General features: G+C 35.1%; 1 long non-coding RNA gene across 1 annotated transcript in view; it reads left to right on the top strand.

Moving 5' to 3' along the window:
• LOC113624527 (uncharacterized) overlaps positions 1-23665 on the top strand; it is a 104522-nt gene that overhangs the window by 63570 nt on the left and 17287 nt on the right. The window contains exon 3 of the long non-coding RNA XR_003434371.1: positions 22828-22926. This is a non-coding gene — a long non-coding RNA (uncharacterized LOC113624527). The remainder of the gene's footprint in view (positions 1-22827; positions 22927-23665) is intronic.

The raw sequence follows: 23665 nt of genomic DNA, 5'->3' as shown, positions 1-23665 counted from the left end.
AGAAGAGGGATCAGCAAACTTTTTCTGAAAAGGGTCAGATAGTTAATTATTTTTGGCTCTGTGGGTCATGCAGTTTCTGTTGCAAGTACTCAGTTCTGCTGTTGTACTGCCAGCTGAAAATTGGCGTTTGCCATCTGCCTCTACAAGGGTTAAATCACAAGCTGCTGCGACTGCTGACCTTCAACACCCCCTGAAAGGAGTTCGGTGTAGAGATCAGGAATGAGGCAGTCTGTGCTCTGGGAAAAACTGGCAGAACAGGCCTTCAGGTAGACAGATATTTTCAGGAGAACATTTTATAAGCCCAACTCTTGGATCTCCTCATATCTAGAAAAGCACTAAAATCATAAATGGTGACATCTGCTCTTTGGGACTAGCAGTAGCCTTCACAAGACTATCAGCAAGCTTGTGTAAAAATATGTGCTTGATTGCATGTACTCCCCCTTCACCAAAATCACATATATACTGACCTGCCCCCTTACGTCTTCAGAGCAGTTTCTCAGAGCTATCTGAAATGCTGCCTCCCAGGCTATAGTCTTCCTTTGGCCCCCAAATGAGGCAAACTTAACTCACAACTCTCATGTTGTGCATTTTTTTCAATCGACAGTACTAAAGCACTTGTTTCAGACTATACAGAAATAGGTAGGAGGCCAGATTTGTCTCTAGGCCATAGTTTTTTTGTCTGTAGTTTGTTGACTCCTGAGATAGAAGGATCAGGGTTCCTGGGAGGAGTGGTCTTCTTGGATGGAAGTATGACAAACAGGTTTAAATATAGAGTACAGATACTTCAGGTGAAAATGAGTGAAGGAATAATATGCAAAGCATAAAATAGCATGTGCAAATAATAGCCTCCAAAACTGAGTACTTACTTTGTACTCTGCACTTTACATAAATTATTTAATTTATTCATCTCAATATCCATATGAAGTAGTCATTATTATGTCTATTTTGCAGAGAAGAAAATTGAGACTTAAAAAATTAGGCATCTTGCTATGGTCACACAGATTATAAGTACCAAAGGGGTGTTTTGAAACCAGATCTAAGTGATTCCATGCATGCATGAGCTCTTAAACCTTATATTATACGATGCCAACAGATCTTTAGCTATTTAGAAAACAGCAAATACCATGGCCAAGGCATTGAATGATTTGAGTTGATGGAAGAAATGGGGCAAGATCAATGCTGTATTAGTGACTTTGGAATTTATCCTGAGGGTGAAGGAAGAATAATTACAGGATTTTAAGCAACAGACATGTGTTTTAGAAAAATGATTCTAGCCACATGGTGGAGGAAAACTCATTGATAATCAAGGCCCGCAATCAATATTTGTTAAATTTTTAAAAACAATGAGTGTATTAAAGGGGTTGAAACAGGATACATGAAATGTATTTGGAAACTAGAGCAGTGATCTAGGGAAGAGGTTATGAGGGTCTAAATGCGGACAGTGGTTGAGGGAATGGGAGAAGAGATAATAGACATACAGTGGTTCTCAAATTTAATTCCCTAGCATAATTACTGTGGTGCTTTAAAAAATTCCACATGCTAAATATCATTCCTGGAGATTCTGATTCAGTAGGCCTGGGTGGGAACTAAGCATCTACACTTTGTAAAGATTTCATGCATGAATCCGTCAGCCGCATAAAGAATCCCTGGGAAATAGAATGAGTACCATGTAAATTATGGCACATTTACTAAGATTAGGAATGAATGAAGGGGAAGAAGATACATTTCAAACTGAAGAAGGTGCAGTTGAGTCATTTTAGGTGCATTCAAATGGAGACATCTGACAAGCACTGGATAGAGTTTCCAGAGCTCAGGAGCAGGGCTAGACAGACAATAGAAACACGGAAGTCAGTAATCATTCATAGAAAGAAGATTAAACATATGTTCTATAAGTTATGTTACAGCTGAATTCAAGATCAGAATGCCTCAGAGGGTAATCAGGCATTGGAACAGAGGCCTATTGGCTTCCTAGTACCTTTAAAACACACCTCTTTTCAACCGTGGGTTTGTCCTTTATTAGGGTCAGCAAGGTTCTACATGCCAGCATGGTGCCATAATATTTCCAGAAATTAGGCATTTTCTAGTGCTCTCCTCAAACGCGGAGTATAAAGTTGTTTTTAATGGGGCTGAGCTGGTCAGGAGGAGACAATCCTCAACAGCACTAACACTCAGTGTACACCAGCTAATCGGAACCGCCCCCCAGGGGAGGCAGTTGCCACAATTAGCAGAACTTCTTGCAAAGCCGAAGAAGTAAGTGAGTACAAAAGAGAATGGGCTGTACACTTAGTCAACACCTACAGCAATTTCTAATGTTTCATTTAACAGAAATAGTCCGTGCCATCAGTATAAAGGACAATGCCTATCTTTTGTTTGTTGGAAAGAAAGCATATATCCAACTCTCATAAGGATAACTAAAACCATTTTGATTTTTTTTAAAAAGGGAAGCTAGAGCAGAGACAGGTCTGAAACTTTCACAGTTTAGACAGCATCTTGAAATTCTTGATACCGAGTCAAATTAACAAGAAGCTTTGATAACTACTCTGAAGAAGCATTATAGAAGTGCATTTTTGTACATTTGAGCTTGAGGACAATTATCTAGTAAATCAATGACTGATGGTAGGTAAATGAATGCACAAAGAGCCTTAGTTATTTATTTATAATTTCTGCTCCTTAGATTCCCAAAAGAACTTGAGGTGGCTTACAATAAAAATGTTTATATGTATATTTTATTTTAGTTTTTAAAAAATTTTATTGGAGTGGTTGGGAGTCCGCCTGCCGGTGCAGAGGACACGGGTTCGTGCCCCGGTCTGGGAGGATCCCACATGCCGCGTAGCAGCTGGGCCCGTGAGCCATGGCCTCTGAGCCTGCGCGTCCGGAGCCTGTGCTCCGCAGCGGGAGAGGCCACAGCAGTGAGAGGCCCGCGTAACGCAAAAAAAAAAAAAAAAAAAAAAAATTTATTGGAAACCAGTTGATTTAAAATGTGTTAGTTTCTGCTGTACAGAAAAATGAATCAATTATATATATATATGTATATCCACTGTTTTTTTAGATTCTTTTCCCACATAGGTCATTATAGAGTATTGAGAAGAGTTCCCTGTGGTATACAGGGAACTGTATATTAGTTATCTGTATATTAGTTATTAGTTATCTATTTTATATATAGTAGTGTGTATATGTCATTCCCAATCTCCCAATTGATCATCCCCTTTTCCACTCTGGTAACCACAAGTTTGTTTTCTACATCTGTGACTCTATTTCTGTTTTGTAAATAAGTTCATTTGTACCCTTTTTTAAAATTCCACGTATAATTGATATCATATGATGTTTGTCTTTCTCTGTCTGACTTACTTCACTCAGTATGACAATCTCTAGGTCCAAAAATTTTTATTTTTATTAAGGCAAAACATTTTAAAGTCAGTATTAAAAGGGCCATAATGAGACACAGTGACCTTCTCTCTGCTTTATCTCTCAGTCCTTCTCCCCCCGAACAATTATTTTTCAACTTTTTCATGTTTTTTCCTGATATTTGAACATAATATATATGTTGCTATTACTTGACTTAATCTTTTTAATATAGTAACTTCATTTTATATTAGGTCTCCTAACCCCCCTCAATTCTCCCTTTTCCATCCTTCTAATAATAGTTCTATCACAATGTTTGATTGAATCAATAGGCAGTGTCTACCTCATGTCACTATGGATATTATTCATTGTGGAGTCAAGTAGCATATCATGACTGTTTACCTTCTGGCACAATCTTCTCTATCCTCCATATCCCCAGAATTAATAATTTGCTTGCTTTTTCATTTACTGAACTTTATGTATGTATTGCTAATTCTTCGCAGTAGCACCAACAAGTTCATATGGTTTTCCAAATACTTACACAACTAACCTGTATTTATTATTTTTTCTTTCTTCCTGGAGAATGTCCTCCAGACCCTTCCACTTATCCTCTCTTTTCTGGACAGGTTTCTTCTAATGCATAGGTGTCCTTTTGGGAACTTCTCTTTCTACTTTTCTACATTGGATTCCTGTTTCTTGAATCCAATGGTTTCTTCTTTCTTGGTTTAGTGCCTTGGTTTTCTAGATGACATCCTTCACTAGCCTACAAAGAAGTGGTGCATGAAAAAGAATATTTTTTAAGTCTCACTTTTTGAAGGTGTCTTTTGCCATTCCATGGAATTTTAAAATTTGGGTTATCTTATTTTTAAGTTCCACCTACTCTTTTTTGTCCCTTTATCACAGCATCTCTTTTGTGTTAGAAATGAAATAAATCTTTTTTGGTGGTATTAATTATAACGATTTCTTAAAGTTTTCTTATTTTTCCCTGCTAACATTCAGTATAGTGTTCTATGTATGTCAATTAGGACGAGCTGGTTGATAGTGTTGTTCAATTCTTCCATATCCTTACTGATTTCCAGTACATATATTCTATCAGTTACTAAGAGAGATGTGTGAAGTCTCCAGCTGTAATTGTGGATTTGTTGATTTCTACTGTCAGTTCTATCAGTTTTGCTTCATGTATTTTAAAGTTCTATTGTTAGATGTATATACATTTAGTATTATTATACCTTCTTAATAAATAAACCCTTTTAATATTAGTGATGATAATCATTAACATTATGTAATGTCTCTCTCTTTTTTGGGGGGGTAGTAATCCTTATTTTGAAGTCTACTTTGTCTGGCATTAATATAACTGATCAAATTTTTTTTAATTATTTTATTTTATTTTATTTTATTTTTTGGCTGCTCCGTGCAGCATGTGGGATCTTAGTTCCCTGACCAGGGATTGAACCCATGCCCCCTGCATTGGAAGCAGGGAGTCTTAACCACTGGACTGCCAGGGAAGTTCCCAATTTTTCTTTTGATTAAATTTTACATGGTATGTCTCCTTTTTCCACTTTTATGCTTACCAATCTATGTTCTTATATTTAAAGTTGGGTTCTTATAGTTAGCTCAGCAGTTAGATATTGATTTTCTTTTTAATCCAATCTTACCATCTCTGCCTTTTAATTGGAATGCTTAAAAACAATACTTTTTATTTTACCTGTGTTATAAATTCAAAAACATTGTTACTGGTATTTTTTTTTCTTTAGATAATTTTGGGATAGAACATTTAAAAATATTCTTTTATAGCTATCTTAATTTCTATTATTTCCAGGGCTCTTCATTTTTTTATATATATTTCTAATTTTCTCTCTGAAGGTCTTCATTTAACATTTCTTAAAGTGTGTGACTACTGGTAATGAATTCTATTATCTCTTGTTTATATAAAGAGTTCTTTACTTTTACTGGGTATACAATTCTGGGTTGACAGATTTTTTTCTTCATTTCTTTCTTTCTTTTAGTAGTTTAAAGATGATATTGTCTTGTGACTTGTATAGTTTCTAATAAGGTCTGTTGTAATTCTAACTTTTGCTCCTCTATACATAATTTGTCTTTTTTTTCCATGTCAGCCTTCAAATTTTCTCATTATCTTTGTTTGTTTTTTAACAATTTGTGTATTGTGTTTGTGATTTTAAAATATTATTTTTACTGCTTGTGTTTCTCTGAGATTCTTGGATATATTTTTTGTCATGTTTTATTACTTCTGGAAAATTCTTTGCTTTTAACTCTTTACATATTTCTTCATAAAATAATTTCTTATTTTTCCTCTTCTTCTGGGGTTCAAGTTACATGTATATTGGACGATTTGATATCATCCCACAGTTCTTGAATACTTTTTTCTGTTTGTTTTTCATACATGTTCTTTTTCTTTTCAGGTTGATTAATTTCTACTAACTTTTCCTAAAGTTTTCTGCTCCCCAGTTTATTTGTACTTTCTTTTTTTAAAAAAAAATCAGATCTTCTCTGTTCTTCATTTTAATCAAGGTATTTCTGAGTTATTTTGTTCCATGATTATTTTTACTTAACAAAATAGAAATGCTTTCTTTTGTTTCTATTTTGTTATTTTGAGATTTTGCATTAACTATCTTATCATTTCTATTGTTTTTAGTTTTACTCTTTTTTCACCCTAGTTTGCTGAATGGAATGCTCAGCTCTTTTAAGAAAAAATGGTTTTTTGTAATGTTTTCATTTCATACTATTTCTTCTAAGTGATGCTTAGCTGCCTCCCATGTTTTGATATATAATGCTTTCATTATTGTTCAATTTTAAATATTTTCTAATTTTCATTATAATTTCTTTTATAAACTCCTTTCCATTACTGAACTCTGGAAAAATCAAATAAATAAATAAATTTTAAAAACTTCCTTTCCATTATGATTTCTTTATTTTAAAGCTATCATATTATAATTGTAACTTTCAAATGGGTTTTTGTCATCATTTTTTTATGTTATTGAGACTTAGAGGAAAAAAGAGGTCCTTATTAGCAATTGGCATGAGATTTACACAGCACAATTCTGAAAATTATAACCAGTTTTATATATAGTTCACCCTTGAACAACTTGGATTTGAACTACACAGGTCCACATATATACAAATTTTTTTCAATAAATGTGACAGTAATACATGATCTGTGGTTCATTGAATCTTCAAATGCTGAACCACAGATATGGAGGGCCAACTGTGGGACTCGAGCATCAGCAAAATTTTGATATCCATGGCTGGTCCTGGAACCCATCCCTCATGGATACTGAGGGACGACTATATTCCATTTGTAGCAAATCTTGGCCTTGTACTTCTGGTCTTCTACTATAGGTACACCAAATATTAATACTCAGGTTAATGGGAAGGTGTATAAAAATTTATATAGGAGAAACCAGGAAATACAAAGATGGAATAAAATATAAGATTAAGAAAATACTTGGTCTGTTGTTTCAGCTGTGGTCCTGAAGCTGAACTTCACAGCAGTCAAAACACAAATAGTGAACACTAATTTAAATTTCCCACAAAGAAAATGTGAACTTATTCTTTAGAAAACAGTTTTCCCTAGTATTCAGGACACATTTGTCTCAAAAAAGTTTTTCATAAGAGGGACACTTCATTGTGTAAGTGAGCTGCTCAACAACTTCTCAATAATAAACATAGTAATGGTATCACAGCAGTGCCCATGTCCATGCCTCTATGTAGTTCATGACTCTAGAAGGCATCATTTGCAATGTCTTCTGTGCCAGTGGCTCTCACTGACATTACACAGGATTTACACTGCCCATCTATACACAGAGTTCCTGCAATATATAAACTGAGGCTATAACACTGAGTGCAGCTTAGTGAAAAGCATTCTCTAAGAGAGAAATTTGCTGTGATTCCTTTGAATAATTTCACCCTGAGCAATGGTCCCAAAACTAAGGGCTATGGAAAAACCCTAACCATTATTCATGACAACGTAATATCTCCCTCTTCTAAATGGCTCCACAGTTTTAGTAGCTGTGTGGTCTTAGGCAAGTTAGTTAACCTTTCTAAACTTCAGTTTGCTCATATGTAATATAAGGATAATAGTTAAACCTGCTTCATAGGGTAGTTTTAAGATCTAAGTGAGAGCATCTATATAAAACACTGAGCAAAATATAAAACTATAATTATTTTAAAGTTGAAAATGTTCTTAGACTTCAATACAATAGGGTTTCCATATGGTAATGGAAATACAAATATTTAATTGTCCATATATTCTCCTATATTGATTTTACTTTTAATAAAGGGTGAACTATTAAAAACAAATCAGTTATTAACTCTTATAAAGAAAGCATACAAGATTACTCACACATGCTCATATTTAGCTTAAGGAAAGCCATCTGTGGTATTCCTCCCTGCAGATGAAGTCATAAGGCCCAGTTTCAAGTGATGTCATTGCTACTTAGTAAATGTGCATTCTTAGGTACATAACTTACTGTCTCTTGTTTCATTTCTTCATCTGTAGAACTGAGGGATTGGAGTGGATGATTTCTGAGGTCCCACTGTGCATTCACCCTATATGATTCTTTGGCTCTTGTTGGTACTACTTTTTGAATAGCTCCAAACAACAGGATCAACAAATCTGAAATCCATCATGGTCCAAAAGTCTGAGATTAGTGGGAAATGTGGTAGTAAAGTTCCAGTGCAACAACAAATCAATATCTAACTGCCATTTTGCTGTCTTCAGAATGCAGCCCTTTATATCAACAGAATGATACAGAGCTCTGTTTCTTGGAAAGCAATCCAAGAAAGAGTGATTTAGAGAGAAAAGCTCAAGGAAAGATAAGCAAAGTCAAGGAGAAATACAAAGGTGACTCATGAAATTGACCCACATCAAGAATCAAATTGATGTTAGGATTCAAGCTAATATTTACTAGCTGCTTAGAAAAAAAAAATCCCCTGCAAGACAAAAAAAAAATGTTTGAAAGGATACAAATTTGTGAGATGTCTATAAGCATTTGGAAAGGGATATGGAAAAAGAAAAAGAAGAAAATTGAAAGCCCTGAATGTCTTAGGTTATTTTAGAGTAGAAATTAAATGCACAGATTTGAAGGAGGCTTTTTGCATGTAACTGCAACAGCTACACCTACCCAGTGCTCTCCTTTGTTCCCCTTAGCCAGTCTAATTGTTTCATATAATAAAAACATCAGGGTTACTTTCAGTTTTTTTTTTTTAACTTGCAAGCAAAAGATATCATTAATGTTGCTAATCATCCCTTTCATATTTCACGAACAAATAAATTGTGCAGGTGTCCAATCAGAATAAAATAATCCCTCACCCTAGAGTAAATTCCATGTAATTCCCTCACACTATCTTGCCTCTGTGACTCAACTTTCTAAGCAGAGTTCACATTTGTGTTCTGCTTGGTTTTTATACCTACAACTCATAACAGTGGGATGGGAGAGTGTGAAAGGTTCCCTTCTATTTTATTGTGAGGGATAGATCTGTTGATATACAGTGACCTGAAGGAAAAAAAATGAACACATTTAACTGATTCCAAATATGTTATTTTCATTGATGATTCTCTGGTTATAAAGTCGGGATATTTTGATTGAGCCTTAGAAGAATTGGACTTTTCTTCCTGTAGTTTACCACAGAATTATCCCAGCTGGGGGTCCAAAATAAAATTTATTGTTTATACTTGGCTCAGCCTTCTGTAGATTTCAAATAGAAACATTAAAGCCCTGTGGGGAATGGTGAACTGTCATTGATTTTGAACTGAATTATCAAATATTCACTGGGATGATAGATAAACCTGTGGCAGTTTATATTACCCTTAAAAATGGCAAGACTTTAAAATTTCTCCAAACCCCCTCGAAAAACTAAAAAACATAAATATCAGTGCCAATCAGTGTTAAGAGCTCATTCAACGTTTATTAAGAAAACTAAGTTCATTTATTTTCTCACTTCGTCTTTGGTATATAAAGAAGAAATACATTAGTAAACAATATGCATCCTCCTTTTTGACTTAGGCAATCCTACCATAGATATGATTGTGCAGCTTGTTTCTATAGTTACCATTTTTATGATATTTTGATTCCGTTATTCCTTTGTCAGTCAATACTCAGACAGTTTTTTGCATCTTCTTAAGTTTGAAAGTCTGACAAACCTTAAGCTTAAAACGTTTGCTAGGTGAAATGCTCCCAAGTGCTTTTTTCTTTTTTTTGTTTAAGGTTCTAAAAACATTTTCTGTGACCCCTTAGAGCTAGAAGTATTGATTTTTTTAATGGGTACACTTTTCTCAAATGGAGTCCATCGCTTAAATCCAACATCCACTCCTTGTTGAAGGAGCAGTTTCTTGTTTCCAAGTAATTACTGTTCTCTATTTTTGCCACTGATAATGCTATGTTTAAGGATCTATATATTCTTTCTCTCAAGGAAATTTAAAGTTGGTCTTCCATGCCAGAAAACAAGGAGGAAAGTGAATGTTAATAATTGATAAGTTGTTATAAAAATTATGTCACAGAATTTTAGAATATAGAATTTTAAAACAGAATTTTGAGCTTTATTCTACATAATAAACATCTTTTATATCTTTTGAGATCAGGTGGGTATATCTTCCCAGATTGGAGTAGGTAGGTCCACTATTTTTTTTTTCACTTTGTACAAATTTTCTCAAGAAGTTAGGGATTGAAATCTGTCAGAGATTAAGATTTTTTTATTCTACCTTTATGAAAAATATGAAAAGCATCCTGAGAGCGAAGAAGTCATGGTATCCACTCGCCCAGAAGTTCCAGTCACTTACATTGTTGATCACATAACCACTAGGCCCTCTGCCAATAACCTAAGATATATGGTGGTAGATGATGATAAGGAAGGCATTCTTTTATGGATTTGCAGTTACTCTCTTGCCTTAGGCAAGGCGGAGTTGAGACTTGTCTGGTCTCTCTCGGTTCTTTCTAGCTGCCTGGACAAGGTGTAACTCATCCATCCATTTTGACACCAGCCTCCTAAGATGGCCTTGCTCATAGAGTTGGGCTACTAGCCAATATTCATTAATTAAACAAAAGTTATCTGACAGTTTGTTAATTCAAGGACAGTTTGCTCTCTGTACAGCTTAGGAAGATAGTCCAACCAGAGAAAGGTGAGAGTTCATGGTATGGTGAAAAAGCACAAATAGCTCAATGGGTCTAAAACATAGCATTCAAGAGGCTCATTAGGAGAGATGAGGCTGGAGAAGTTTGAAGGAAGAGGAAGGCAAATTGTTGGGTGCCTTATATGCTGTGGTATAGAGTTTGTACTGAATTCTGAAAGCAGGAGAGCCATTGAGTGACAGTGAGTAGGAGAGTAACATATTAATTAATTGTTTCTGTTTGTTTTGTTATTTTGCAAAAATTCACTCTGGAAGCTCTTTGAAGAAAAGCTTAGAGCAGGAGAAACTGGAGTCCATCTGACCAGCCAGGAAACTCTTTATCAACTTATTTAAGAAATCTAAATGCATAACAAAAGCAGCAACTATGGATTGGGGTACAAAGACAGATTGGAAAGATGTTGAGAGAATAGAATAGGTAACATTTATTGTTTAATTAGATATGGGGATATAGATATACGTAGCAACAAATTCACTGCTGCAGAAACTCATAATCATTTCCAGTCCTGCAAGCAGAGAAATTCACATCCAGGAAGTAGTACCATTCCCTGAAAGAAAAAACGGGGGATGGGGGGGAACAGATTTTAGAGGGAAATAATGCTGAATTCAGTTGAATCAGTATTAATTCATACCCACTTTAATTAAATGGATATTTTACTTCTTCCAAATACTCTCTTTACTATCCAACACCTATGGTCTTCTTGACTCCTGTCTCAGTGGGCCAGGAAGCAACCATTTTGGGGGCATCTGCAATATATTTTTGCCAAAGAAGTTTCCCATGCATAAACTGCTTTCCTCTCTGCCTTAACAACCCTACTTCTCCTTTAAGGCCTAGCTCATTCTCTAACTCTTATATAGTGTAAGTAATCTATACTACATTTTAACAGTTGTGTCCGCTGGGCCCTATAGGCCTTAAATATTTGAAATCTTCTTTCCTCTCCATTTGCTCTCTCTACCTTTTGCTCCATTTGCTCTCTCACCATTCTGTAGACCAGCTTTTCTAAAGTATGAGATATGTCCCAATGGTAGTACTTGAAATGATTTTGGAAGATACGCTAAGATGGTCTTAAACACGATAGAATCACATACTGAGAAAACATTCCTCTTTCAATTCTCTCTCATATATTCAGGTTAATTCAAGAGGGAAGGTTCAATTTTGACTGTAATGAAATATCAATCTCCTAGAGCCTTTTAAGAGTCAATGTTATGTAGCTAAAATTAGATAATTTCTTTGTTTTGTTTTTATTGCATTCCCTTCTGTTTTCAAAAAGTGATAGTGTTGTGTGTTTTTAAAAAATTATTTAGGGCAGTGAAATAGAACTTTCTTTTTAAATACATTTATTTCAGTTAAGAAGTGAATTGAGTAAATTAATGACAGTATTAAAGAATTAATATAGATGGTGTGCCAATACCGGAAAAATTATGAGAGTATTATATTTGTATCACGGATATAGCAAAAATCAGAAATCTCAGATGCAGATCACTAAGTCTGGGAAACATAACTATGATTCCCACCAAGCCAAACTACTTGGCTTTCTGCAAATATACTTTCCTATATCAGACATTTATGCATTTGCTGTGTAGGTACCTTAGCTTGGATATTTCCCCCAGCCTTTTCCACTTAACTTAGTTTCTACATCTCCTCCAATGTGAAACCTTTGCTTATCTTCTCCTGTTTACTCAGTATAAACTGTCACATTAAACTGTACTACAAGTATTTGTACAAATATCAAACTCCCCAATTGATTGCAAACTCTTCGTAGGCAGAGATAAGGTGTTATTCATCTTTAAATCTCTAGTTTCTAGCAAAAGGAGAGATAAAAAATAAGCAAATGTTTGATGAATGAATTAATTAAAATTTTGCTTATCTCTTGCAGATTAATAATGTTGTTACTTACATTGTTAGTTTTTTAAACAATGAGTGAAACTAGTAATAATGATTCTAGTCTGTATGCATGTGGCATGTGTAAGTGTGTTTTAGCAGAACAATGTGAATGTACTTAATGCACCAAACTAGACACTTAAAAATGGTGCAATGGTAAATTTTACATTATGTAAACTTGTCCAAAATTTTAAAAAAACACTTTACAGAAGATAAACAAAAATTTAAGATTTTAATGTTATTATATTGGGTCACAATTGTCCCTGTGTACACATTCCCTTTAAAGACGGACTAACTACAGATCAGTTTAGGAATTCACCAGAAGTTCATTACACCAGGCGTCAGGTCAAACCTAAAAATGCACTGCACTTTTTTATAGGGCTACAAATAAAATCAAATAATGCAAGTTTAAATTAATCACACGCAGTAGAGCCATTTTGTAAGTAGTATAAATATTTCTTTAGGCTTCAGTGGTACTGAGTTAAGTGTCACTGATTTATGACTTGTTGTATGCCCATATTAAAATTAGTCGTTTTATCAATATTCAATATTCAGATGAAGTATGCATTGTCATTGATAGATTTTTTCCAACATAGTCTCTTTTGATAATAGAAATCTGTGGAAACTAGACTTAATTGTTTAGGATGTTCTTTTCTGATGAGGATTTGAGTTGGAATGTAGCAGCGGTGCCTGAGAAGGCCTGAATTTGAGCCCCCGAAGGCAATTGGGACCTAGTAACCAACTGAGAACTCTCTCCCGTATTGATGCTTTTCTCAGCACATTTGCTTCATTTTTCTGTCTTATTAAATTGGTTTCCACAAGGTAGGTCAAAGTCGGCTGCCCATAGCTCCTATTCCATTTCCAACCACACTGAGGGAATAACTCAATAACCTGGTCTTGGTCCTGACCTGGTCTAATCAAATATGCCCAGAGCAGTAAGGTCTTGATTTACAGAGATGACTATGGGTACCAGATCCTGGGAATGGGAGAAATGGCAGTAAGGGAGATTATGTGAGCTGAGCAGACATCCCAAAAGGTGTCTACTCCCTGTGTTTAGGCTCCGTCAAGGGCTGACCGCCCTAACTGTCCCCAGTGTGCTTGAGCTCTCCAACCACTGTGCCTTCTCTATGTTATTTCAGTAATTTGAAAGAAAGTATGAAACAGCAATGGGTCCAACACCCTTCCAAAAAACCTGAACAACTGGATAAATGTACCTACCTGAAAAGTAATGCTTCCCACTCCATGAGCCAGATATTGTCTATCATATCTTTATTTCCTTCATGTGTTCGTATCACAATGATCCTGTCTATTTATGTTTGCTCATTTACTGTCATCTCCACCTCCCACTCCAAGAATGTGAGCTTCGTGGAAAACCTTATCTGCTTTCTTCACTGTTATATCCCTATTACCTAGAAGAGTTCATGGCATATAATTACTGTTTAGCAAGTCGTTGGTAAATCAATAATTTAAAAATATCTCACATTCAGAATGCACTTTAAGAAATATGTGAATGTGGACTTCCCTGGTGGCGCAGTGGTTAAGAATCTGCCTGCCAATGCAGGGGAAACAGGTTCGAGCCCTGGTCCGGGAAGATCCCACATGCCATGGAGCAACTAAGCCCGTGAGCTACAATTACTGAGCCCGCATGCTGCAACTCCTGAGCCCACATGCTGCAACTACTGAAGCCCGCGTGCCTAGAGCCCTGCTCCACAACAAGAAGCTACTGCAATGAGAAGCCCATGAACCGCAACGAAGAGTAGTCCCCACTCTCTGCAACTAGAGAAAGCCCGCACGCAGCAACGAAGACACAACACAGCCAAAAATAAATAAAAATTTTTAAAAAAAAGATGACTTGCCCAAAGATCCCCTGAGATGATGGAGGCTTGGAGTTACCTGCTGCAACAGATATGTGAGTGGGGTACCTCACTAAAAATAGAGAGATGTTTAAGAATCTGGTGCCCTCTTCTCCTCCAGCAGCCAGTCAAATTCCAAATCTCACAGATGTGGTCTGGAGGTATATCCTTAATATAATTTAAACAGAAGATGCTTGGATCTAAGCATACCAGAGGGATGGGACAGTATACCGGAACTGAGTAAAAAAACCCCTCTTCTTTGGAGAAACTAAAAGGTCTAAGAGAAAGGATCACCCAAGTCTGTCAAATTATGATAGTGGGATTGCAACTAAAATTTGCTGCTTTTAAGAACTACACTTGAATATATGAATGAGGAGACATTTGAGGAAAACCTCCAAACCTTCAAATGAATGAGGGAGCCTAAGAAACAAACAAACACATACAAATAAAAGCAATTATGAGAAAATAGAGATGAGACAGGAAAAGCTAAAAATTTTAAAGAAACATTACAGTACACCATGATATTGGATAGATAAGAGAAATTATTGCTTCCATCAAAGAACATGATGCCATGAAAAAATAATCTGAAAACATGAGAGTGATAGTCAAACCAAAATTTTAAAAGGAGGGTGGAAGATAAAGCTAAATGAATTTCTCAGAAAGTAAAAGAAAATGACAAAGAAATGAAACAAGGAAGGAAAAAAATAGCCTGTTAAACCTTTGACCAAGAAGGGTTCCTGAAATGTAGAGAAGAGAAAATGGGGAGTGGCAGTGGGAACTATCAAAATAATGGAGGGAATTATCAAGAGTTGAAGATCAAATGTCATCAGATTGAAAGATATCATTGAATGTTACCCTCACCCTCCAAAAAAGGTGCAGCATCATAAAAGTTCAGCTCACCAACGTTAAAAAGATCCCAATAGCTTCCAGAGTGAACATACACAAGGAATAGAAATACAAAGGGCATTGGATTTCTTACTGAAAGTGATGTTTTCAAAACTGAGAGACAGTTATTTCAACTTAGGATCTGTAGCAGGTAAAACAATCAATTGCGTGAGAGCAGAATAAAGGTATTTTCAGACATACAAAGACTTAAAATTTTTCTTACATGGGGAGAAGAGACAACTCTTTTGCATAGAAGAATTCCAAATAGCTTATTAGCTACTCCCCCCCTCAAGAAAGTAGAGCTTTACTCTCTACTCCTTAAGTGACATGTGGCACTTAATGACTTGCTTCTAATGAGTACTATATGGAAAAGAGGAAAACATAACTTTACAAGAGAGAAACCTGGCAAACACTACCTTAACCAGATGATCGAGTTTAATATCATCAGTGATAAGTCACGTTGATAATGTGCACCTTTGATATGATGTAATGAAATGGCACTTTTTCCCCAAAACACATTACCCAGTTTAATCACGAGAAAAAAAAAATCAGACAAATCCAAATTGGGGGACATTCTCCAAAATTCCTGACTGGTGCTCCTCAAAACTGTCAAGATCATCAAAGCAAGGAAAGACTCTGAAATATTATAGCCAAGAGGAGCATAAGGAGACACGCCTGCTAAATGTAATATGGTATCTTGGAAGGGATTCTGGAATAGAAATGGAACATTAGGGAAAAAAAACTAATAAAATCCAAATAAAGAGTGGATTTAGTTAATAATATCGATATTCACTCATTAGTTGTGACAAATGTACCATAGTCATGTACTCTGTTAATAACAGGGGAAACTGGATGTGGGGCATAGGGGAACTCTCTGTACTGTCCTTCCAACTTTTCTCAAAATCTAAAACTATTTTAAAATAAAAAGTCTATTTTTATAAAATTAACATCCACAAAGTATTTCATAGGATGCTTCTGGAAATTTTGAAAGTAGAGTAAGTAAAGGAAGACATGAGATCTAGAAAATAGATGATTTGGCACAGGAATGTGCCGTGAGTATGAAGAATACTCAGTTTCATTTTGATTGAGGTCTTTTGAAGCCTGAAACAAGAAGGTCTTCTGGAAAATGATGCAATCTCAAAATTAACAATATGACAGAGCACTAGAAAACAAGTCAAACCTATGACAGCTTTGATAGAAAATTATGATCAGGAATATTGTCTTCTACATAAAAAAGGAAAATGAGGTACTATATGAAAATTAGGAAAATCTAAAGAAAGAGTGTGCAACAAAAGAAATGTAATTATAGCTCCCTATGTGGATCTGAGGTAGACAACACTCTTTCCATAATATCACAGAATGCATAATAAACTAACTCTCTTAGAGAATGAGGAATTGAATGGTGATGTAAGGGAGTTAACTTCTTATCTACTGTAACAATCAATAGTAATGCTTAAAATTGATAAAAACCAACACAGTAGTATATTTTTCTAAATGGGCATAAATACCAGGAGAAATAGCTAAACCAGTTGAAAGTGATTTACTCTGTGTAGCAGAACTGAATAGTAAGGAGATGCAAGGCAGGGTTCTACTTTTTTTTTCATACGCATATTATAATTTTTTTTTGTAGTTTAGTCAAATATGGAATTTATTGCATAAAAATTTTGTTGTAAGAGTTTTTAAATTTTTTTTTATTGAAGTATAGTTTATTTACAATGCTATGTTAGTTTCAGTTGTATAGCAACATGATTCTTTTTCTTTTGGATTTTTTTCCATTATAGGTTATTACAAGATATATATACATATATTTTTTTTCATCACTGGGTCTTCAGTACCTGCTGAGTGAGTGACTGCCCCCTAGTAAACAACCCCTAAACATTTGTAGACAATTTAAAAAAAAATGAAAGTTTCATGCTGTGTATTTGCAGTTGATAATATGAAATCACTTGGTAGCAATATTTTGGCATCTTCTCTCAAATCTTCTGCTTTCTCAGTTGTTAAGATGAAGATACTACTAATTACCTAATACCATTTTGGTAAAGATGTATAAGGACAGCATGCACAGTGTGTCTAGCACACTGACTGGCTCATAGTTAGAACTCAATAAATATGAGGTTTTGCCCCTCCCCCAATGCTTTTTTCCCCTTCACTATTGGCACACCTAATTATCCTATTTCAAGCTTATTCCATACATTTCACTAAAAACAACTATTGTTAAACCTTTCCAGTGAGCTAGAGAAGGCCTTATTGTAGATTAATCACTCTTCCGTCAGATACTTCTTTGTTTCCCTTATAATTTCCACCTTTAACAAATGTTTTATTTATAGGTATATATTAACTAACGTGATAAAAGTAAAAATTTATATATAGCAATCTCTAGCTTAATATTATTAATCCATTCAGATATTCTGTGCAAAATATAAATAAATCTAGCCAGGAGGCATTCCCATCACTTTAAAAGGAAAAACTGTAAAGTGTTGCTGGTCAACTCCAAACTCCTAATCAAAGCTAGAATGGAAGAAAAAGAAAAAGCCTACATATAATAACAAACTATTACATTGGGAACATGGAAAATATCATTTTGAAACCATCAAATAATTAACATATTTGTAAAAAACAAAACAAAAGCCCCACATCTCTGTGTATGTAGTACCATGGCCTCCCTTAATACCAGCAGCATTTGAGATGCATAATCACTTTACTGATGTTCCGCTGACACTTTTCAAATAATCTATATTTACTACTAATTATAATTAGATTACATTTCTAGACTTTTTCCATTAAACTTTTTTTTTAATGTTGTATTGAGCTCTGGGGATATTGATATAAAATTTCCATATAAACATTAGATGAAAAATGTAGTGAAGGATATTTACATTCTGGGAAGTTTGGGTATTGAAATCAAGAAGTATTTTTACTGGCAAAACATTGATGTGGAGACATTCTGCCATTGTGCAAGCACACAGGCTCTAATACAGTTCCATTTTAAAAGGAAAAGTTTGAATGGTTATAGTATTGATGTTTTTAAAAATAAAAATTGAAATAGATACTTTTATTATCTTACACTAATTGAAATCACTAGAATCACAGCTTCAGATATATTTATCTAAGGCAACACCTTTATTGTAATAGGATAAAATTTAGGTCCACAGAAGTGAATTGATATTCAAAAGACACATTAAGTTAGTGGAAGAGCTGGTTATTGCAGTGGAACTCCTTGTTCTGTGCTCTTTGATGTAAAGCACTATTGAATTATGTTTAAATTTTAAGGGAAGGCTTTAATCAGAACCAGAACCTATATATTAAGGTAATTTCTGGGATAATTTTCTCCTGTCATTCAAGAATTGCCAAAATAACAAGGGACATTCATTTTTAGAACATTATTTCACGTTTGAAGAGTAATATAATTAAGGCAAGTACCTAAACTAAAAGAAAAAATTCAAGTGATTCTTATAAAGATAAGTGGCAATTCAAGTTACAAATTTATAAAAATAGTTTTTAACTTTACAAATCAATTAGGTTTTCAACTTTCAGCCTGAGTACATTTAAAAGTTCAAGTATTTATTTATGACCTTTGGCCTGTACAAAACTCAGGCAATATACTATTTTCTCCTAGCATAGGTAACTTACGCTTGATTTTAACTTATCAATATCAAAATTCATCCTAAATTTTTAAACCTCATCAAAGGCACTTTATCAATGGGATTTCTGTCAATTTTAAAACTGTATTCATGACCCTTCCCTAGTGGCGCAGTGTAAGAATCTGCCTGCCAATGCAGGGGATATGGGTTTGAGCCCTGGTCCGGGAAAATCCCACATGCTGCGGAGCAACTATGCCTGAGAGCCACAACTACTGAAGCCTGCACTCTAGAGACCGTGCTCCGCAGCAAGAGAAGACACCGCAATGAGAAGCCCGCGCACCGCAACGAAGAGTAGCCCCGCTCACCGCAACTAGAGAAAGCCCACGCGCAGCAATGAAGACCCAATGCAGCCAAAAGTAAATAAATTTATTTTAAAAAACTGTTTTCATTCAATATTAAGGATTCTTTAAATTATAAATGTCAGTTTGATTAATTCTTGAAAAATAACTTACTGTTGCATAAAAAACAATGAATCTTTGAATAGTATATGTGATAAGGCATGATTGCCACTGCAACACATTTTCAATATATCCAATATATCTTTGTGTTTAAAATCATACATCTATGGGATTTGGGGTCGGAAATGGTCATTTTTAATTCTGCTGTCCATCTCTCATATTTTACAGATGAAGAGGTAGCGTTAGAAACATGTGCTTTATCCAAGGTTACAGCATAATGGTACCATTTTAAAGAGTTGCTACATTGAAAGTTCATGAAAATCCTAAAATGGTACCATTTTAAAGAGTTGCTACATTGAAAGTTCATGAAAATCCTAAAATCCTATTCTGTTATTTCTTTCTTCTTTCTCCATGAAAAAAACAGCAAAGTCTCTTAGAACATCAGATGACTTCTTTTTTCTAAGTATTTCTTAATGTTTTAAATATGCTTGAATTTGCTCTTAATGAGACCATTTGATTCCAGAAATGTCAAAAGTGGCAATCAATAATAATAATAAATATTTATCGAACACTTACTATTGAGTGCTTTGGTCCTGGGGACAGTGAATTTTATTTTGATCTTAGCACTTTACTCAAAAACAAGAACAAAGTCAGATTGCTAAATCTTAGGAGGGGAGAGTTGTCAGGGGGAGGCTTTTGCTATAAACAAATCATCAACCAACAACCACTTTCTGGAACTTCTACCTATATGTATGCTGTTCATTCCTTCATTCATTTTAAGTTCCCAGTGCAATTTTTAGTTTTAAATACAAGTAGTCAGGGGAAAGATAGTACAATATAAAAACAAACTCTGATCCAATCATCCTGCTGAACCAGTGAGCTTTGGCCAGAAACAGGTGAGCTACCAAGACTGAGAATAGTGATGGGAATATTACTAGACATCTCAGAGGACCCAGAGACCAAAGTTAGAGGAAATCTAGAAGCACCTGAAATGGTAGTAAAGGACAAAACAAGAGTTTTTATCAGTGGCAAGTGGAGTGACATTGAGAATTAGAATTTTGCATTGTTCAGGAATTGAGGCAGACAAGACAAAGACTGAAAGAACCAACACTGACCAGAGGTCAAAGCTGGCAGGCAGGGATATCCATAAGAAGAATGAGGGGCTTTGAGATAAAGTTGAGGAAAAAATGCAGATGAGGCCACTTTCTGCACCAAACAGGAAGTTCATATAAACTGTTTACTAGCAAAACATTTAAATAAATATTAGTCAGTAAATCAGTCAGTCCCAGGCTTTGGACAGGCTAGAACCCAGTGGTGAGAGTAAGTAGAAGAGTTAACCTGGATGAAAAAGGGCAGATGAGAGATCTCATCTGAAGCAAGTAGTCCTTGCTTCATGTAGGATGGCTTTCCTCATACTTATGGTGTATTGCTCTATTATCATCAGTATTTGTGCAGTAGTCTCTAAATTCTCCTACCAGAGGACAATTTTCTCAGTTTATATGGTCGTTATGGCCTTGATATTATTTCTATTTGTAGGAATACAGATAAAAAGCTGGTGTTGCATACTTCAAAGAGGTCTACACTTTAATAGTTAGATGTTCAGCAAAATATGTTAGGATTTGTCAGAGTGCCAAGATAACTTCCTATTAAATATTATAACATAACAAACACTTGGTTTGATATTGTCATTTGCTGTCTTCATTTTTGCACCTTTGAAAAGATTTTGTTAACACATGAAAAATCAACTCTACTATTTTCTTACCAAGTCTACTATCACCTTACCATGGTGATCAGAAAAAAATGATAATAATTTATATTCCTTAAAAAATTAAACCCATGAGCTTTATTCAAGTTTAATGAAGTAGTAAAGTTAGATGTATGATTAATTCAGACTCTTAGGAATAAATCCTTTTATCCTCTCATGCTAGCATTTTTGTTTTGAGTGTATATAAATGCACTGTGTTCATAAAGTCAAATGTATATTTTCAGTCTGGGAACATTGACCTATTCACCCAATCCTTCAGTAGAAAATTGATTTTTCTCAATGCAATATTTTATTGCTACCGCTATAGGACCATGGTTTTGACATTTTTTAACTTGGCAGTAAATGTGATATCATAATTTCTAGTTAATGCCTTATGGCATCCATAAATTAATAGGTGAATTGGAAGCAGGTATTGTCAAAGAGTGGATTTTTATAATCCATGTAAAGGGTTAGATTTTTAATCCGCATTGCTTTGAATTATGAAAGGTTACCATTTTTTTTCCTGGAAAAGTTCTGTGAAGAACATTTTTATTTTTTTCCCCAAGGAGGTTACTGTTTAATGAGTACCATTTAATAGTAGAACAAATGATTCAAATTTTCCTGATAGAGAAGAGTGAAATGATAAACTCTGGATAACTGTGTAATGTTAGCATTTATGTCACAAGAGGAGTTTCCCTGAGGTAGCATGCAATTTAACACAATACAAGTGAGCCTGCGCCTGTGGAGACTGCAGGACTGGGAGGTGATCCAATATTGATGAAGTTAATCAATACCCAACCTTAGCAAACAGTTAAATATATTCACAGGAATTCAAAATAGTGGTCTGAAGTCAGAGTAAAAAAAGTTTTTACCAAGGTCACTAAACAGAGTAATTAGAAGCAAGCCTATATTTTAAGTCCTCATGGCATTGTGTCAGGCAAAATTTTTACCTTTGCTTCCTGCAGATGATTAATTCAGATCACCCATAAACCACATAGCCTTAGCATAAACAATGTGACTTTGGTAAGAGGAGACCGAGAAAGGGTAGAAGAGGGGAAGGTGGAAAGGTAACAGCATTTCTAACTGTGCACTAAGGCACATGGTAGACACTCCACAGATACTTCTGTATGAGTGAATAAATACATGAAGTAAAGAATAAGTAGTGGGGGGCTTCCCTGGTGGCGCAGTGGTTGAGAGTCCGCCTGCCGATGCAGGGGACACGGGTTCGTGTCCCGGTCCGGGAGGATCCCACATGCAGCGGAGCGGCTGGGCCCGTGAGCCATGGCCGCTGAGCCTGCGCGTCCGGAGCCTGTGCTCCGCAACGGGAGATGCCACAACAGTGAGAGGCACGCGTACCGAAAAAAAAGAGTAAGTCGTGGGAAGAAAAAAGGAAAAGGGAAGGGTGTGGATAGGGAGCAGCCATAAGGACTGATGGAAAATGTGTTTAGAGAAGCAATAAGAAGGGAACTTTGACCGCCATTCTGGCCACAGTGACTCTACTGGCAATAAGTGGAGTACTTTAAAGCAGGCATGAAGGGGCCTTTACAGGACTGGGGGAACCCTGAAAAATGAAAGGGTTTTTAAAGCCTCACACAGGAGTAACCACTTGTGAACAGCCTCTCCTTATTCTCAGAAGATTTTGGCAGCGTCAAAGGGCCTCCAATTCCCCTAGAGAAAGAAGGCACATAATTATGATATGCACAGCCTTTGAAGTCAAACAGATTTGGATTCAAAATTGGGCTGTTACTTCATAGCTGTATGATTTATCTCCAGCAAATGACTTAACCATTCAGAACTCAACGGAAACATAGTAGGTATTCAATAAATTGTGTACTTAAAATAAGCACTGTTTACTTATAAATATTCATTGAAAATAGTACTTCTACATCTAATGGTAGAACTGTCACTTACATATTCTGATTTGTTTTTATTCTAATTCAGGTGGTTCTGGACTGTTTTCTACATCGATGAAAAATTTTCCAACTACTGCTGACCACATATGCAATTAACAATATCATTCTTTGCTGGTCTTGTAATCAGGTAAGACTATAAATATGCAGGATTGATATGTAATGTTAATTATGATTATCTGATGACATTAAAAAATTAGTGTAAAAGAAAATCTATTCCTATTGCTTATAATAAGAACATTTTGATCATAGAAATGTGGATTATTTCACAGAGGAGTTATCTACCCAAATTAAAACACTGCTGATCACGCAGCTAAAAATCCAGCCCCACCAAAGACATTGAACATTTTTATTTTAACATTTATAAAAACCATTCTTATTAAAGGCTTTATTAAATCTTTTCTAAGTTGAAGTTTCATTTCTCAGTTTTAAAAATGGAAATCTTTTCATGAGAGAGACTCTTCTATGATTACCTAGCAACTTTACTGCTTGAGTTATTTACAAATTACTGAGATTTCAAAATGTCTACATAAATAGATGGAAATAAATACCCTATTTTGGAATTTAAAAGCTTAATATTATAGTGATATGAACCCCAGCCAAATTAATTTTAATTATTATGTAATTCTGTTCAATTCTCAATATTATGAGAACTTGGTAAAATGATCTGAAAGAGTAAACATGCTTGGCTAAACAGCCAAGATATTCTGAAAATGAATATTAATGAAGAAGGCTGTGCCCTACCAGATATTAAAAACATATCTTAATGTTATATTTATTAAAACAGCATGGGACTGCTACATAAATAGATAGATCCATGAAAAAAAAGGAAAATACAGAATCGTACTCAAATATACAGCTTGCACACA

This window comes from Aethalodelphis obliquidens, unplaced genomic scaffold, assembly GCF_003676395.1.
Source record: "Aethalodelphis obliquidens isolate GAN/ISIS:26980383/991018 unplaced genomic scaffold, ASM367639v1 scaffold13, whole genome shotgun sequence".
In the NCBI taxonomy this organism is placed as follows: domain Eukaryota; kingdom Metazoa; phylum Chordata; class Mammalia; order Artiodactyla; family Delphinidae; genus Aethalodelphis; species Aethalodelphis obliquidens.
Note: the sequence above shows the minus strand (reverse complement) of the source record. Positions and strands in the feature narration are given on the sequence as shown.